Source organism: Gavialis gangeticus, unplaced genomic scaffold, assembly GCF_001723915.1.
Source record: "Gavialis gangeticus isolate Ggan-Ray unplaced genomic scaffold, GavGan_comp1, whole genome shotgun sequence".
NCBI classification, from domain to species: Eukaryota; Metazoa; Chordata; order Crocodylia; family Gavialidae; genus Gavialis; species Gavialis gangeticus.
Window position 1 is genome coordinate 23,974,979 of NW_017729014.1, and position 8,162 is coordinate 23,983,140.

At 53.7% G+C, this 8,162-nt stretch overlaps 1 long non-coding RNA gene across 1 annotated transcript in view; it reads left to right on the forward strand.

Moving 5' to 3' along the window:
* The first annotated feature begins 3,559 nt into the window (after window positions 1-3,559).
* LOC109293883 overlaps window positions 3,560-8,162 on the forward strand; it is an 18,444-nt gene continuing 13,841 nt past the window's right edge. Inside the window, exon 1 of the long non-coding RNA XR_002096418.1 lies at window positions 3,560-3,571. This is a non-coding gene — a long non-coding RNA (uncharacterized LOC109293883). The remainder of the gene's footprint in view (window positions 3,572-8,162) is intronic.

An 8,162-nucleotide genomic window follows, 5' to 3' on the forward strand; every position in this document is an offset into this window, starting at 1 on the left:
AAAGAGCTCACAAAGGCCTTGAATAGACTGGGAAAAGGGGTACAGTTTAAAACAAAAACCTTGTTAAGCAGGACCATTATCGCAGGGGTTGGCGAGTATCAGAGAGATTATAAAGCTTTGTTCCCTCTGCTGTATGCTGCCGTCTCAAAGGCCTGAGGAAGGGCAGCGTGATGCCCAAAAGCATCCCTGTCTCTGCACCAACCATCCACTTGGTCCCATCAAAGCTATCGCCCACAAGCATCCTCGCCCATCTCCTGCACCAGCACAGCAACAATATCACCTCAGCACCAAGTCTGACAAATCTCTCTGCATGGCTTAGCCGCAGTGGGAAGCCAGGAGCCCCCCTCTGCTAATGGAGCTGCGCCTGCCTCTCCCGAACTGACATAAGCCATGTGGAAAATGGAGTGTCACATCCTATCCCCATCACTCACTCCTTGACCTTCAAGCCTGCTGACAGGGGCCACCAGCCACGAGCCCGGGCCATGCATTACCAGGACAGGGAGCATCCATCGTTTCATAGATTGCAAGGCAGCCAGAAGAGACGGTTCTGATTATTCGATCGGCTCCAGGCCAGGGAGCGCCTGCCAGAGCTGGGACCGGTCTTGGACAGACATCCGGTTGCACTTCTGTGATGGAGTATCCACCGCGTCCGTCGGCAAGTTGTTCCAGTGGTGAATGGTCATCACTGTAAGAGTTGGGGCTTATTTCTTAGCCTGGATGTGTCCAGCTCCTTTCCAGCCACTGCATCTCATTTTGCCTTTATGCCCCTGTGGTCAGCATCTCTCCCTCTGCAGCTATGGCAGGCCGTGGCCAAATCACCTCTTAACACAGTCTTGGATAAATTAGATGGTGCTCTTCAGCTTCCGCCAGGCAGATTCTCCATGCAGAATTGTTCTTTCGGCTCTTCCCACAGCCCCTTTCTGACGTGCAGCATCCTTCTTGGGGTGGAGGTTTGTCACTGGCAGACGGTGCCCAAAATACATCTCATTTGGACAAGGTGCGCCATCCCACAACACCTTAGTTAGCAAGATATTTGTAATCTCAACTCACTGAAAAAGAATGACTCTCGGGGCTACGAGATACCGAGGTCACAGGCCAACAGTGATGTGTGCAGTCTACAGGTTTAACCAGCGTCTCCAGCACCGTGCTCATCTCTGCAGACACCAGACGTGGACGTGCCAGTCTATCTTCTCCCCTGGTCGTGCTCGAGAACGATGAGAAGATGCACGTGGCACGTTTCAGGTCTTCCTATCACGTAAGACAAACCTCCGTTGTTCAGGGATAGATCTGGGCAGCAGGTTTCCAGCTCTGTAACCAACTGCATTGCTTTCCTGTTCTTGTTACTGACAAATATGGGTGCTTGATGCTAGGAGGTGGACTTTATTTCTCAAAAGCCCAAGGAAGGGATCACAGGAGGCATCGCACAAAGAGGAGCCCCGTTTCAAGAAGACCGGCTGCCCATGCTCCTGGGCTCTGCCAGTCACCAGCATCAGTGTGCCCCACAGATTCATAGACCACGAGGGCTGAAGGGAGCTCAGGAGGTCGCATTGAGTCCAACCCCCTGCTCCAAGCAGGACCAGCCCCAAATACATCACCCCAGCCACGGCTTCACCTTAAAAACCTCCAAGGATGGAAATGCCACCACCTCTCTGGGCAGCCGGGTCCAGTGCTTCACCTCCCTCCTACTGAGAAAGTTTTTCCTATGGAAAGACATGGATCAGGACCTGCCCAGCATTAGCCAATACATGTAAACCTGGCAGTGCTCCCACGCGCACAGAGCTTCCTCGTTGTGTAGCACGATGGCACTATAGGAGCCAGCAGCCTTACAGACCTTGTGCTTTTGCTTGAAGAAATATAATGTATAGCCCTGTACGCCATAGCTGCATTGGCTCTGCAGAGCTGACTCTGGCCCAGAAAGGAAGGGGCACAACGCAGAAGGAGCAGAGCTGCTGCGTAAGAAGGGGCCACGTCTCTAAATGCAGCTCCCTGCTAAGGGGTTTCTCCACCTGGAGGGCTCTGTCCCTACATTTCATCCCCAAGCTGCAGCGCCACTGCTGCGCTAGCTTGTTTCAGAGTTACCCCAGCCCTCCCGCATGTTCTTACATGAGAGTTAGACAGCCCCGCTCAGACTTTTGCTAGGTCTGCAGTCTCCACGTGTCCCAGCTGGCCTGCGACATTCACTTTGGGAACGAGCTCTGATGAGACGTAAAACACAGCATCTGCTGGTAAATAGGAGAGCGGGAAACCAGGGACCTCCCATAACCATTATCAACACAGATTTTAAGCAAGTGACCTACTTCAGGTAGTTAGGCTCCATCACAGCGCAGCGTGCTAGTGTAAAGGAAGAAATTAAAGGAAGACGAGAAGCAAGAAATACAGCCGGCTTTGCACCACACAAACTCTTGTCATCCAAGCTCATCCCAAGGACAAAACAAAGCTTGGAGCCTGTCTAATCATAACCAGGCCACATGTACCCTATGGCAGTCAAATCTGGGCTCTCTCACAAGCAAACGAGATTGCGCGATCGTTTTGAAAGACGTTTTTACGGAAAAAACCTCTGCCGCACCATAACACGGGACCAGAGCAGAAGAGCCAATAGCGAGGTGTTTCAACCAGACAGAGACCCAACCCCAGCGCAGGAAACCACAGAAAATGTGGGTTGAAAGGCACCTGCTCCAAGCAGGATTAGCCCCAACAAGATCATCCCAGCCAAGGCTTTGTCCACCCAGGACTTCAAAACCTCCACAGGTCTTAAAAACCTCCAAATCAGAGTGCAACAAGGACGGTGGCAACCAGAGACCCAAGGAAGACCGCCCGGACAAGCAAGACGAAGATGATGCAGACTCGGACCTAAAAATGGAGGAAGGCACCCAACAGGCGGGAGCAGGTGAAGATAGCGGAGGCAGCCAAGGGCCTCTAGTGCTAAATTATCATTATTAGTCCACATGCAGCATCTGCTCGGCCCACCCAAGGGCCACGTTGGTTGCGGACCGGCACAGGCTGCCCCTCTCCCCCTCCACGGAGCAGAGCAGGCTGCGCTGCCACAGCTTCTGTTCAGCGGCTTGTGACCCTGGGCCCGTCGAGCAGCCCCGTTACGACCCACAACCTCTGGACGCCGGCTGCATCTGGCCCTGCCTGTGTCATCCTGGAGCCGACCCCCTGGCAGAGGCGCAGGCCCATCGCAAAGGGCTCCAAGCCTGTGTTTGCATAATCTCCTTTCCTTAGCAAATCCCAGCTGCTGGCACTGAGCAGCTAATGCCAATTGAATTCACGGCGACTGGAGTCATTATTACAATGAATGCAAACGTGAATTAATAACGGCACTTGGTGGGAACGTTTTCGGCGGCCCCCTGCCTCGACGGCTGGCTTCGTGCGGCTGAGGATTCACGTGTCTGCGGCCTCATTTCGCGGTAATCATAGCCTTCCGCTAACGGAGATAAACAGCGTGCGGGAGGGATTTGCCAGCGAAACTCAGCTCCAAATGTGTAGCTAAAAAATGGCTCACAAAGGGCTATTCCCAGCTTCTCCCAGGCTTGCCCAGCCCAGGCAGCGCCGGAGTGGTCTGGGCATGGTGGCAGTGGCGGCCCATTTGAGCTACGGCAGAGAGGAGCAAGCAGGCCCTCTCGCTTACGCAGCGAAGGGAAAGCGCCCGAGCCCGCCCCACGCTCCAAAGCCCAGGCAGACCCAGGAAAGGGTCACCTACCAGGACAGAAAGTCAAGCCCTCAGCTTTGCCCGTGAAGACAAGTAGTAGCCATTGATGTGTGTGTGGCTGGTCTGTGGCTCCTTGCTAGTCTCAGATGTTGAGGGACTGGAGGGGTGCTTGCAGCTGTAACCCGTGATATACCCCTCTCCTGCCCCACTCCTCCCCTGCCTTCGTCTGGCAGAACCCCCCACCCGTGCACCAGGCAGGGAGCAGCCGCCCTCGGCGACGACGCGGCTCAGTGGTGCTGGGCCCTAATAAAAATGCAGAGCAGCATTTGTTTCCTGGACCTCTGATCGGCTTACGGCGAGCTGTTGTCAAATAATTCCATAATCCCAGGTATAATAAACCTTCCCCGTCTCCTGCCCCATCACATGAGCTGAATGCCTGCGAGGCAAGTACTTTGCATGCAGATTATCTACTTGTTCTCAACCCCGATCCAAAAGCCCATTCATTTCTTGTCTTGGTGTTAGGATGTTAGGGGTGGAGGATGTCTTTGCAGGGGACAATGCCACGCTGGTTGTGAGCTGTCTGCAGAGCTCTGCGTGCGTACACACGTGCACAACACGACCCAGTCTCTGGCACGGAGACTCGCCGCCAGGCTTCAGAGCACGGTCACACCTGCTCCTGGTTCATCCTCTTGGCCTCATGGCATCCACACACTCCAACTCCGGTGCTAAGCAGTTCAAGGCATCCTAGCTGTCCCCCCTTTGCTCTTTATTAAATAGTACACTTGATTTTTGCTGCTGTTTAATCTGAGTCAGGCCCGTTTGCTATCAGAGCCCTCTCCGGTGCCACCCCCAAGGCTGCTTCTTGCCCAGCCCAGATGCCCACCTGCCTCAGAGCTGGCACAGGGGCACCCACTCACCACTTTGCACTTTCCAAACTGCAACCCAAGGTTAACCGGGGAAGGGCAGCACCCAGCAGTGCCCCAGGGGCTGGTGCATCTGCGAGCTCTCCAGCTCTGGGGCGTCAGAGGCTAGGATAACCAACATGAAGCTCGCACCACTTGAGTATGGCATGTCTGGGTTGTTCTTGCAATCCGCTGCCTAAAGCAAGGGTAATGGCTGGACTCCGCGAGGCCTGATCTCCCAACCCACCCTTGCCCCTGGCTGCTGCAGGAACGCTCTGGGAAGACCAGTTTGAATGTGGGAGAGGACTCAGCTGTGCTGAGCAGCTCTACCAGCTGCAACCATTCAGAAACCATAAGGCAGACCCAAAAATTGAGACCAGCTTTTAAAAAAAAAAAAAACACACACACCAAAAAAACCCACAGTATTTTAAAAAAAAATAAAATGTTATAATCTTTTGTCTTTGCCTTCTTGCATCTGGGCCTTGAAAAGACTGGCAATGCATTCAGTCTCTTCTACATGACCAGGAGTGCCCAATATTTATTATACTTCAGACAATAGCTGAGTGTCCCTTAGTCACATGACTCCAGGCGCTGGGACTTTGGGAAATGCACCAACTATGGCAAGATGTATAATAAAATCTGTGGGGATTAGTAACATCATTTTGTTGCATCCTTTTCACATTAACTACCTGCCTGTATTCTTGGCACCGAGTTTACTGCCAAAAGCAGCCGATTCTAAGAAATAAATTGAGTATATTGGAAGGCAGCAGATTTATTCAGTCATTGACAGCGGAAACTTGGTGCTAGGGGTAGCAGTCACCCCATCACGGCACAGAGAGGTAGCACGTGATGTTGGTGACCGATCGCCCAGTTCAAATCAGGAATTTGGAAGACTTGGACCACGAATAAGCCAGCAGCCTGGCTGCGTTCATGGATTGAGGTAGTGAACCCAAGACCCTGGAGCAGGTGTCGGCCGCCCACAGCCCACAGGCCGGATCCAGCGGCACCAGGGCATCTCACGAAACCTGGATGTCTGCAGCAATTTGGCAGCAGGGAGGATCCAGGTTGCACTGCAGTGGGCTGCAGGTACGTGCCAGCAATTTGGCAAGCAGGCTGCCTGGGTCTGAGCTGCATTCGTTTGGCCCGCTGCTCCTCCGAGGCTGCCGAGCCCTGGCCCGTAGCCGCAGGTCCTGCTTGCTGGGTCTCCTCTCACCAACCAGCTAAGTATTTTCTTCCCCTGGGGTGGGTGCAAGCATGCCACGCAACAGCAGTATAGCAGGGCACGGCCTCCGCTGTGCCTATGCATTGAGGTGGAAGCTGGGCTGTGTGCGGCCTGTCGGAAGAGGCAGGGCTCCTTTCCGCCCGGATTAGTCGCGTCCGTGAGCAATCAGGCAGCCACGTGCATGCGCCTGATGGAAGAACAGTCCGCAGCGCCGAAGGACTAGAAACGCTCCCTGCAACTGTCTCGTGTGACAGGCCCTGGACCGCCCCGCGCCTCCTGCACACACCAGGCTTTGCCAGGGCTCGGGCTGGAGTTTCACTCCCTGCCGAGCTGGGAGACTTACGTCTTGCACTTGCAGATGCTCTCCCCAGATTCGGGTCGTTTGCACGCACCGTCTCAGACCGTGCACAGATCCTTAGAGGTGAAGACCAGAAAGGACCTCCTGGATATCACAGGCCATTGACTTCCACCTATCCACCCTGGTTTGGAACGGCTGTTTTGTTAAGGCGCGCTTTCCCGAAAGGCAGCCGGGCCTGATCTAAGAGACGTCAAAAGCTGGTGAAGCCACCACCTCCCTCAGCAGTCAGTATTAATCTCAGGGACGCCACGTGCCATTGTCCTGTCACCATCAATAGCAGCTTGATGTTCAGGCCCATGGCACGTGTTGCAACTGGTCAGAAATTTCCTGATGGGACCTTTGTCCATGGGAAAATGCCAAACCCCCAGACTTTAGCTTTGTTTGGCTACCAGTGGTTGGCAAAACTATAAGACAATATGCTCCCCCCACAAAAGAGCTGCTGGAAATTGCGGTGCATGCTGTGTGCAGGAAATAGGGTAAAAAACCCTTCTGCCCAGCTTCACGTCAGTGCAGGGGGCTCAGAGCTGGGCTTTGGGGTGCGGACCAGGTCCCCGATTAGGTCACGGACAAAAAATAACAACAAAATAATGCCAGGGAATGACTTCCTCCACACTATAATCAAACAGAGAGTTCTGCAGTAAATCACCTCAATTACAGGAAAATCAGTAATTAATTATGAGCCCGGCGTTTCCCTGTCCCTCGGCGCTGCTCTGAAATTAAGAGCCTGCCGAAGTAATAAATCCCAAGCTGGCAGGTCAGTGCCGGGGCCGTCTCAGGACTACCCCGACTCCAGGCCTCACCTCAGGAAGATGCCAGATGACTTGCTTCCCCTGCATATCTTTCCGTCTTGCCCCTGCCACACCTTAGCCACCTCCACCGGCCGCACCAGAGTCTTCAGAGGAAGCAGGAGAGGGCACGAGCCCCAGCATCCAGACACGCTGCCCCTATCCCATTGCACCGGCGAAGCAGACTCGCTCGCCTCTCCTCTCCACAATTTGTGCCCGAAATGCATCTGCCTTTGATTTCAAACCCTCCCATCCTACAGATTTCAGTGGCAGACATCAGTGGAGGCCAATTTCCATGGCAGGCCATCAATCCACAGCTGCTCATTACTCCAGCGAGCTAATAAATAACAAATACATTAAAGCAAGGGGAAACAATCAAACAAGTTAGCCAAGGAAATGAAATAGTTGCAGGCCCCGACAATCTGGAGCAAGGACTGGAGGCTGGGGCATGTTCCCCACGGCACCCCACGGCAGCTCTAGGAGGCCCGTCAGGCCCTGAACACGTTTTAATACCAAAAACGCAGGGCAGAGAAAGAGAAGGAGATCAAAAGCACGAAACAGCTTTAAAAAGCACTGCTCATTTTCTGCCCTCCAGCCCACTTGGTCCGTCTAACTAGGCAATTAATGGGATCACCCCAGGCAGCAGCAAATTCAGAATATTTTATGCACCCAGCAAAAAGTGACCATCCCACGTCCTGCTGTTTCGGCTGGAGTCTCAGCAAACCCTTCTAGGCCACCGGAAATGTCCCAGTTTCTCCGGTCACCAACCCAAACATGGTACAAAACGCTTGTGGAAGCTCCAGCGCTCCTCTGCAAGGATTTGCTTGGCCTTCACCAGGATGAACCGATGCTGTACAACCTGCCTGCAGGACGACAGCGAGTGCTGGGAGCCAGGATAATTGCTATTGACTCCATCTGCAAGGGACCCGGGTGTGGTGAGACGGGCAGACAAACCAGCACTGCTGCCCATCCTAAGGGCTCTGCAGGCACACAAGCAAGCACAGGCATTTTTGGAGCAGTTCTTTGCTCCCGGTCCCATTGCCAGCACGTGCTCAGCACAAGCTCACAAAATGTCCATTTGGCTACAAAGAAAGTAGCTGGCGGTGGCAACCCCCCCGCCTGTTGTGAATGAGAGCCTTTGGCTCCTGTATTGTGCGACTCACCAGCAGGTTGCCCCAAAATGTCCTAGTTTCTAATTTTGAAGCAAGCAGAGGAGGGTCTGAAGAGACTTGTAAGGTCTCCT